This window comes from Nannospalax galili, unplaced genomic scaffold (genome assembly GCF_000622305.1).
Source record: "Nannospalax galili isolate Female #2095 unplaced genomic scaffold, S.galili_v1.0 scaffold2170, whole genome shotgun sequence".
Taxonomy (NCBI): domain Eukaryota; kingdom Metazoa; phylum Chordata; class Mammalia; order Rodentia; family Spalacidae; genus Nannospalax; species Nannospalax galili.
Genome location: NW_008328005.1, coordinates 76,069 through 87,662, shown reverse-complemented (window position 1 = coordinate 87,662; position 11,594 = coordinate 76,069).

Genomic DNA, 11,594 nt, shown 5'->3' with positions numbered 1-11,594 from the left:
TTGTGTTTTGCATTGATGTCTGATAAAAATGTCCTCATTTTTTTATTTGTTTGATTAATGTATTTTAAAGCTATGGGTTTTGGATCATCCATAGTTGATGTATTTACTGTATATTCATCCCTTATTAAAAAAATAGTAAAACTGATTAAAGAATGGTATCAAAATCCTCCAGCCTAACCAGTCGTTGTATTTTCCACTTTTCCATTTACTCATAATTACAGGACAGAACAGTGAGTGGATCCAGTTTCTTCTCCTATTGGAGCCTAGATGGAAATTATTGGACAGATTACAGAAAATATAGAGAAACAATAATTCAGCATGGTTCCCTTTGGACCTAGCTACAGAGTCGTCCTGCGGCTGGGCACATGCTTATAATCATCCCACTTGGTCTCAAAAGAAGACAATAGGTCAATCTTGACTTAATTCTTACTCAGTGGACTGGAGTTTTAAGTCTTTCTCAGATGTGTCTGTGGTTCCAACTAATGGACCTTGTGTTAAAACTTTGTGATGACTGAGAAACAATAAACAATCAGTGAAATGAACTCAGAATCTGACAATCTGATTTTGAATCCTATGTATGCTACCAACAGTTTCTATGACACAGTAGTGCTTTTTAGTGTCTCTGATACTCAGCTGGACTGGAGTTTTAAATCTTTCTCAGATGTGTCTGTGGTTCCAACTAATGGACCTTGTGTTAAAACTTTGTGATGACTGAGAAACAATAAACAATCAGTGAAATGAACTCAGAATCTGAAAATCTGATTTTGAATCCTATGTATGCTACCAACAGTTTCTATGACACAGTAGTGCTTTTTAGTGTCTCTGATACTCAGCATTGTCATCAGACATCATTTCTAGTTGAGACAATGACATCGAGTAAGATTTATACAAAGAATGGTTGCTCCCTTTGGAATTAATTGTAAATTGCATCTTAAATAGGAAAAATAAGATGTAGCTATTATTACTAAATATAATGAGAAGGTGAGTTGGCATGTCATTTAGGCAAATACCCTGTAACCTGAAATATACTTTTTCCTATTTCTGGTTGGCACATTTTTTAAGACTGCTGATGCTTATTTTGTTTCAAAACATTTCTAATCCACACTTTTGACATTTGCACTTAGAAATATATCAATGTTTTCACAATGGTGGAATTATTCTTTTTTTCAAGAAACATTTATTAAGTTGTAGTACAAGCTTGAGATTTCTTTTTTATTTTTATTGATTTTTTTGTGAATTTCATACAATATATTTTGACCTATCAAGTAAAATTCATTTCTGCAAATGCCCTTTGGTGTGGGTCCACCCACAGGAGCCTGGTTAATGTATGCAGCATCATACCCTTAAAGAAAATAGACTCTTCCTCTCCCAGCAGCTATTGATTGCCAATAGTTCAACAGCTATGATTGGGTCTTCTTCCCTTCCCGCTTCCCCACTTCTATGCTGGAATTCTGTCTGGTTTGAGTTTACATTGGTATTATGCATGCTGTCACCATTAAAACAACAGGCAGTAGTGTCATGTTTGTGGTCATTTATGTCATTGATGGTGTTCATTTAATTTAAACATATTCATTAAACTTCAAAGTTCACTCTTAACTATATGTGTCATTTATTATAGAATTTCTGAAGGAAAAAACATCCACAAGGAATGAATATTAGGTCATGAAACTATTAAACTCCTATCAAATACCTGATACGTTCTACTCAGCTTTTAGAGAAAAAAATTTTATTTAATATTTTTTAAATTTTTATGTTTTGAGGGTATAGCTTGCATGTATGTAAGTGCACCTGTGTCTTCTAATTCCCACAGAGGTCATAAGAGGGTGGAACTGAAGTTAGGACTGTTGTTGCTCACCATGTGGGTGCTGGGAATTAAACCCAGGTCCTCTTCAAGAGAAGCCAGTATTCTTAACCACCGAGCCATCATATCTCCAGCCCCAGAAAAACTCATTTTTAACGCAACTAACATTTAGATGTTTGCACATGCATCGATCTGCATCCAATTCCACTTAATTTATTCAAAAAATAGAAATGGAGGGAGAACTTCCAAATTCCTTTTATGAAGCCAGCATCACCTAATACCAAAGACACGTAAAGATACAACCAGAAAAGAAAATTATGGAACCATATCTTTAATGAACATAGATGCAAAGATACCCAACAAAATACTTGCAAACCACACACACACACACACGAAAAATTATCCCTAGTCAATATATCCATTCCAAAGTCTTAGAGTAAATGAGGTACATATGCTTCTTAGTTATATCACAATAATCTTTCCAAAATAAGGAATGCTGTTACATAGGTTTGTTTATTTTTAAATAAGAGGACTTCATTTTATTTTGATAGTGTATTTCTTATCTCTCATATTCATGGTCTTTCTACATCATTCAGCTAAATGTATGGAAAGCAGAAATGGAAGGAATGAGGGAAACAACAATGAGAGTGTCTAAGCACATGGAATTGTTACAAAAAAGAAATGTAGTATATGTATGGATTATGTCAAATTTGAATACTTCGGTGTTACATACTTGAATTAAATATGCATATAATTGGATATCTGTTGATGCTAGGTTATATGGCTATTTCCTCATACCTACTGTTTTTTTCCAAATGGTGTCCAAACAATACAGAATTATACAATCTAACACATGTCCATGACATCCAATTAATGAGTCTCTCAGAGGATTCAGAACTAAAGATCGTCCTCTTTGGGCTATTCCTGTCCTGTTCATGGGAACCTGATTATCATCCTTGTGACTCCCAATTCCACACCCCCATGTACTTCTTCTTCTGAAAGCTGTCTTTTTCTGACATCTGCTTAATCTCCACCACTGTCCCAGTGATGATTGTGAGCAACCAAAATCACAGCAATAAGACCTCCTATGTGGGCTGCCTCATTCAGATGTCTCATTTTACAATTTTTGCATGTGTGGATGACATGCTTCTAACAGTGATGGCCTATGATCAATTTGTAGCCATCTGTCACCCTCTGAATTACCTAGTACTCATGACCCCTTACACTGCACCATTTTAGTTTCGGATTCAGGCTAGTCTTTTGGACCCCCAGGCACAGAATTTGATTGCTTTGAACTGTACCTACTTAAAGAATGTGTACATCTCCAATTTCTTCTGTGATTCTTCTCAGTTCTTAGTCTTACCTATTGTGACAGTATCTCTAACAGCATTGCCAAGTATGTTCTTGCCACCATACGTGGACTTTTCCTCACTTCTTGGATCCTATTCCCTTATATTCCTTCATCAGGCATCAAGTATAAAACCTTTTCCACCTGTGGCTCTCACCTGTATGTTATTTGTTTATTGTATGGAACAGGTGCTGGTAAGTACTTTGTTTCTGCACTGTCACATTCTACTAAACAAGGTTTGGAGGCTCACTTCTTAACACTATGAGCTCAGCTCTTCTCTCCCTTCATCTTCAGCTTGAGGAAAAAGTACATTAAAATCTCCCTGGGCAGACTGTGGAGAAGTCGAATCTTACTCCTGGAATCTAGGTGGAATTTATGTGAGAAATGCAAAGGAATTCAACATTGTATGTTGTAAATCCTGAGTTCTGGCAAAATTAATATTTTCTTTCAATGAGATTAAGTTTCCATCATGTTTTATGGTAGTAAGCACTAACAAGGAGCTTGCCTACCTATGGGGGAGTTAGGGGGAGTTAGAGCACTGGGTACAAATGTACAAATTGGGAGGTGAAAACTGTCTTGAGATGGATGGTGGCAATTACAGAACAATGTGCATGCATCAATGCCAGTGATTTGGGCACTTGACTGTTGCAAAAAAATGTAAATTTTCAAATCAAAATATTGCAAAAAAATCATAGATATAAAAATATTACTTTCATAATTATTGTTATTTAGTGAACAATATTTGCAGTAGTCTTGACAGACTCATACTCCTCAATTTTAATAGCTAGTCTCTTTGCAATACAATATTCAGATATTTTGTTAGCAATTTAATATTTCTTCATGCATGTTGTAGGAGTATTGGATAACCAACAACTGAGAAATTAATATGTATGCATGTATTATGTATTAATGATATTTATTCTAAATAGAAATGCATTCTAAAAAGATAAAAAAGACAAGTAAGAAAACATTTGCTTTTTCTTGTCTATGAAGAAAAGACATAACTTCTCAGCAAAACATATCTGTGTACATGCATATATTCATAAAATTGAAAGTAGACATTTTGATACTATGTCACTTTAGCAATATAATAGCAGTAGGTTCATCCCTGGGGGCTGTGAGACCTCCAATAATTGATTCTTGGTCAAATTTATACAACCAGGTATAAATTTCCTCCTGAGGAGCAGGCTTTAAAGCCAACTGAAAGTGATTGGTTACTTTGATAGCGTTAAAGCCACTACTGCATACATGGGTGTATCTTGACCTGTAGAATCTAATTGTAATTCAGTGTGGGGGGTAACACTACAGATGTTTGAAAAAGGCATATGGAAACTCACTATTTTATGAGATTTATAGAAACACACACATATGTTTAATTGAACTCTACACAAATGTTATCAAATAAAAAACACCAGCCTGGTTATGGAATACTTCTCCTTGGGTTGTTGGCCAGGGGTGTTCCAGAGACCTTTCAAACAATGTAGGCTATCATCATTGCTATATTGCCACAAAAACTATATGGAAAAATTCTGTTGCTGAAGGCAATACACACTTTGGTCACAGGACGGGGAGAAATCAAGTTGGTACTAACTAGGAAGCTTCTGCCCAACTTGCTAGCATTCATAATACTAGAAAGTGCTATATATGCTGCTGGACAGAAAGTTATCCATATTCTTAATAAGCTACCCTTTGAATTCACACCTCTATAACCATAGATTAGTGCAGCTCTCAGACCATATAAATGCAAAAACTCAGAAGTAGCTAAAATGCACAAAATGAGTGTCTATAGCATGCTCACCTACAAATGATAAAACTATATCACACACCTGCAAGGTTCAGAGACCATCACAGAAGAGGAAGTAGAAAGATTGTAAGAGCCAGAGGTCATGAAAGACTGGAGCAAAACAGCATTTCAGATATGACAGGACCTCCATACTCATGAACTCACGACAGCTATTTTTATCTGTATATGATCTGTACAAAATCTAGTCAGTCAATATTCTAGCATGGAGTGGAAAGGGATTCATGAGCCCACCCCTAAATAGAAACTATTGACAGTTGATGATTTCTGTGGGAGAAATACTCAGTTTTCTTTAATGGTGTGGCCCCAGTAGGTCAATCACGCTCCAGTGGATGTCCCTATGAGTTATTGGTTAAGGAGGCCCCAGAGACATCTAAAGCAACACAGGCTATTGGCATTGTTCTTGGTTGCCCACCATAACTAGATACTAAGATCCTATTGCTGAACACAGTTTGGATTTAGGACATAGAGAAATCAACCTCTACTAACCAGGGACTCCTTCCCCGTAGGCTAGCTATGTAGGTGATATGAAGCCTGCGAGGGAAGGAAAGACATCAATGGTCTTGCTCAACACTTGACCCTACATGGAGCATTACCATTGCCTGAATAAACAGCTTGATTCTTAAGTTAGGTTTTAGGAGTGAACCAAAACTCAGAGGACATCTGTTCCCTTGGACGTCTTTTAAACTGTGCCCTGGAATTCTGTCATAGAACTGTATTTGAAACAGAGGGGGAACTCCCAAACTCTATCTGTAATGACAGTATTACTCTATTACTAACACCAGGCAAAGACAAAACAAAACAGAAACTATTGGCATATATCCTTAAAGAACACAATTGCAAAAGTTCTCAACAAAATACTCAAAAATTACACATGGAAACACATCAAAGAGATCATCTCCCATGACCAAGTCAGCTTTACTCCATAGATGCACGGATGGTTCAATGTACATAAGTCAATAAACATATTAATTTGTATAAATGGACTTAAAGACAGAAGTTACATGTACATGATCATCTCAATAGATGCATAAAAGGCCTTTGACAAAATTGAACAAGCATTCATGATGAAAGTGCGAGAGGAAATTGGACTGACTGGAACAGTTCATCATAATAAAGGCTATATACAACAAGCCTACAGCCAATATCATTCTAAATGGAGAAAAGATGGAAACATTCCCATTAAAATCAGGAGCCAGACAGGGCTGTCCATCATCCCCACTCCTTTTCAATACAGTACTTAAAAATCTTGTGAGAGCAGTAAGACAGAAAAGAAAATTGCAGGAGTACTAATTGGAAAACTAGAGGTCAAATTATCACTATTTGCATATGACATGATATTATATATAAGAGGTCCAAAGAAATCTACCAGAATGCTGTTAGAAATGATTAATACTTTCAGTAAATTGGCAGGTTACAAAATGAACTTACAAAAACCAGTAGCCTTTCTATATACCAATAATAAGCAATTGGAGAAAGAGTAAACCCACCCATTCACAATAACCTCAAAAAACATAAAATATTTGGGAATAAACCTAACCAAAGACCTTAAAGATCTCTAAAATGAAAAGTTTAAATATTTAAAGAGAGAATTAGGGGAAGGAACTTAGAGAAAGATCTACTGTGCTCATGGTGTGTAGAATTAATATTATGAAAACTGATCATCTACCAAAAGCAGTTTATAGATTCAATGCAATGCCAAAGAAAATACCCATGACATTATTCATAGAGCTAGAAACAATAATCCAAAGTTCTGTATGGAAGCACAAAAGATCTTGGATAGCCAAAAAATCTTGGGCAAAAAGGACAATGTTCACAGTATCACCAACTGAACCTTCTCATCAGCACCCTGACAACATAAGCATTGTTCTAGTTTGCTTTCAATTGCCATGATAAAACTTTCAGACCAATACCAACTTGGCAAGTAAAGGCTTTATTTGGTTTACATCTCCCAGATCATAGTACACCACTGAGGGAGCCCAACATAGGAACTCAGGGCAGGAACCTGGAGGCAGGAGATGAAGCATAGTCCATGGAGGAACTGTGCTTGCTCGCTTGCACCCCTGACCACTGCTCAACCTGCTTTCTAATACAAAATTAGGACAACATGCTCAGGGGTGGCACCACCAACAGTGGGCTGGGCCCTCCCACATCAACAATCAAAAAAATATCCCACAGACATGGCCACAGGTCAGTCCAATGGAGACAATTCTTCAGTTGAGGCTCCCTCAGCCAAGGTGTGTCAAGTTGACAAGTAAAGTTATCCAGCACAAGGAGTAAGTGGGCCCTGTACAGAGTTTCTAGCAAAGCAGCCTAATTTAAACTCCCATGGCATCCCAATTTGTCTATATAATTGGAAAATGCATCACAATCAAACACAGGCAGTTGGATACAATGTTTATTTAGCAAAATGATACTAGTTTCTCCCTTAGGGCCTATGACCTCCCCAGTCCCAGATTTATATAGTACAAGGCATGAGTTCCATCCCGTGCAGCATGCCTTAAATCCAACCACAGAGTGGTTGGTGAGCCTTTTTGTATCCATGTCACTGTTGCCTGAATGGGCCTATCTTGCAGGCTGTTCAGGGTTCACATTTGGGTAAGATTTTTGATGACTTTTCTCCCTCAGTATCCTGTAAAGCCCCTTCAGCAGGGGGGAAGCTTGCAGGTAACTTACAGGTCCATGTCTCCAGACACTATCATTGAATTTTGTGGTGTCTTCAGAAACAGAACTTTACCATCAAGTACTTGAGGTATTTTCAATATGAAATTAAGGCTAGGATATGAGATTTTGTTTTCTAGTTTAGTTTTAGTTGCTGTGAAAATATCATGACCAAAAGCAACATGAAGAAGAAAGAGTTTATTTCATTTTACAGGTAATACTCCATCATGAAGAATCTGGGAAATCAGAAGTGAAATTAACTTAGTCACTCCAAAGATAAGAAAATATACAAAGACAAAAATAAGGTGTTCTTGCTGGGGCCAGGTTCTTTCCTGCCTAAGTTTGACCAAGCCACCTGAGCCTTGACTCCTTACAGCCACGTTCATTCCCCCAGCTCCCCCACCCCATTTCTCCTCCTAGATTAAGGCACTGGACCATTTCTTTTCTTCTCTTGGCACACTAGACCTCCTCACTGCCCTCTTGGCCCAGACTCCCCACTGCTTCCTGATCCTTTGCACCCACACCAACCCAATTCCTCAGTCTAGTCCCCAGGAGCCCTACAGGTCTGTTCCCTCCCCCACCTCACCTTTGCATGCCTGGGGACAGGCACTTGGCACAGGCCACCTTCCTGATGCTAGAATCTTTCCTGGAGGGATGCAAACCTTAGGAGAAAGCCTGACAGCATCTGATCCTCATCTGACTTGGGCCTCAGTGGAAACTCCTAAGCAGCAAGATGAAACCCATCTGGCCCCCCAATATAAAATCAAAGGAGAGAAACTGAAACCTAGAAAAACCAGCTTTTCATGACCAACAAGTAAACCACAAAGGCACTTAAAATTTACAAAAAGCGGCAGACCTAAACTCAACAAAGGAAGGCTTGAGTCTCACAAAAGACTCATAAACTATAAAAGAAATTCACATGTCAAAGTCACAGCGAACAAACAATAACATGAAAAATCCAAATAATATATCCCCATCAAGTACCAACAGTCTGGTGGAAGAGTACAAAGAGAACCCCCTTGATGTAACTCAGGACACAGAACTCAAAAGAACAATTATAAACAGGAGAGAGCCTCATCAATGGGATGAATGAAATGGAAAACAGAATATTAAGACTAGATGATAAAGTGGATGAATATGAATACTCAAGCAAAGATTATGATAAATTTAAGAAAACACAAATATGCAGGAATTGTGTGACACCATAAAAAGACCAAACTTATGAATCATAGGCATACAGGAAGGAGAAGAATCTCAAGATAATGGTATGGACCAGATCTTCAACAGAAACGTAGAAGAAAATTTCTCAAAATTTAAGAAAGACATGCCCATACAAATACAAGAAGCATATAGAACACCAAATAGACAGGACCAGAAAAGAAACTCTCCACGGCACATCATAAGAAAAACACTAACGTTCAGAACAAAGAGACAGTACTGAAAGCTGCAAAAGAAAAACAATAAATCACATATAAAGAAAAAATCATCAGGATTACAGCTGACTTTTCAATGCCAACAATCAAAGCCAGAAGAGCTTGGACCAACGTATTCCCAGTTCTAAATAAATGACCACAGTTACCAAGCCGTATTACTTTTCCTATGCCAAAATGTCTATCATAGGTGAGGGGGAAAGAAAACCCATCCATGACATAAACAGGCAGAAAGAATTCGTGTCTACAAATGCAGCACTTCAGAAAGTTCTTGAAGCAATACAAAGAACAGAGAAAGGAGCAACTATACCACAAGGGCAACAACAGACAGGAACAACTATTCCCAAGGGGTAACAAAGAAACTAAATGAAGTTATAACTGTTGAAACAGTTACACCAAAAATGTGAACAGAAATCAAAACGATAGGAATCAATATACATCTTTCATTAATAACACAAATTAGCTGAATGGATTAAGAATCAAATTCCATCTTTTTTGTTGTCTACAAGAAACTCATCTCACTTTCAAGGACAGGTGCTACCTTAAGGTGAAAGGATGGAAAAAATATATCAAACAAATGGTGCTACGAAAAAAGCAGGTATCGGACAAAATAGACTTTAAACTAAAACTAATCAGAAAAGACAAAGAGGGCTTTTTCATTTTGATCAAAGGAACAATCAATCAAGAAGATATTACAATCATGAGCATGTATTCACCAAGCTCTGGTGCATCCAACTTCATAAAAACAGTACTACAGGACTTTAAGATCCAGATTAATCCCAACTCATTAATAGTAGGGCACTTCAGTACCCCCACTGTCTCCATTATATAGATGAACAGGACAGAGATGTAACACAGAGACATCTGAATTAAACAATACCATATATCGAATGGACCTGACAGACATCTACCGAGTATTCCACCCAAGCACCAAAGGATATACTTTCTATCTAGCGCCCCATGGAACCTTCTCCACTATCAACCATACACTGGGGCAAAAAACAAACCTCAAGAAATACAAAAAGATTGAAATAATTCCATGTATTCTATCAGACCACCATACAATAAAGCTTAAAATCAACAGTGGAAGAAGCCCTAGTAACTACATGAGTACATGGAGACTAAACAACATACTCCTGAATGATGAATGGGTCAAAAGAAAAATTAAGAAATAAATAAAAGTATTCTGAGAACTAAATGAAAGGGATAATACAACACAAGAAAACCTCTAGGACACGCTGAAAGCTGACCTTAGAAGGAAGCTTATAGCTCTAAGTGCCTACATTAGAAAACTGGGAAGAACACAAATAAATGAGTTAACATTGCAACTCAACAGACTTGAAAAGCAACAACAAATGAAACCCAAACCCTGAAGACAAGAAGAAATAACAAAAATCACAGCAGAAATTAAGGAAATTGAAACAAAAAATCAATAGAAAGAATCAATGAATCCAAGAGCTGGTTCTTTAAAAAGATAAACAAGATTGACAGACTGCTGGCCCAGTTAACCAAAAGAAAGCAAAAGCACCTCCAAATCAACACAATTAGAGATGAAAGGGGAAACATCACAACAGAAATGAAAAAGATCCAGAATATGATAAGGCAATACTTTAAAAACCTATATGCTACTAAATTTGAAAACGTAAAAGAAATGGATGAGTATCTAAAGGCATGGGAACCACCAAAACTAAACAGAGATTAACAGCTTAAACAGACCCATAACACAAAAAGAAATTGAAACAGTAATACAAAACCTCCCACTGAAAAAAGCCCAGGACCAGATGGATTTACAGCAGAATTCTATCAGTCATTTAAGGAAGTTCTACATCCAATACTACTTAATTTATTCAAAAAGATAGAAATGGAGGGAGAACTTCCGACTTCCTTCTATGAAGCTAGGATCACTCTAATACCAAAGCCAGGTAATGATATGACCAGAAAAGACAACTATAGACCCGTATCCTTAATGAACATACGTGCAAAAATTCTCAGCAAGATACTTGCAAACTGCATACAGACACACATAAAAAGATCATCCACCATGATCGAGTCGGCTTTGTTCCAGGGATGAAGGGGTGGTTCAATATAAGTCAATAAACATCATAAATTATATAAATGGGCTCAAAGACAAGAACCACATGGTCATCTCAATATATGAATAGAAGGTCTTTGGCAAAATTCAAAATGAATTTATGTTTAAGTCCTAGAGGGAATTGGACTGAAGGGAACAAACTTCAACCTAATTAAAGCCATATATAACAAAACTACATCCAACATCATTCTAAATGGAGAAAAACTGGAAGCATTCCCATTGAAATCAGGAACCATACAAGGCTGACCATTATCTCCACTCTTTTTTAATATAGTGCTTGAAATGTGTGCAAAAGTAGTAAGACAAGAGAAGGAAATTAAGGAGTAATAATTGGAAAAGAAGAGATCAAATTATCCCTTTTTGCAGATGATATTATATCTGAGAGATGCCAAAAATTCCACCAGAAAACTCCTGGAAATTATTAAGTTCAGTAAAGTGGCAGGTTACAAAATTAACCTACA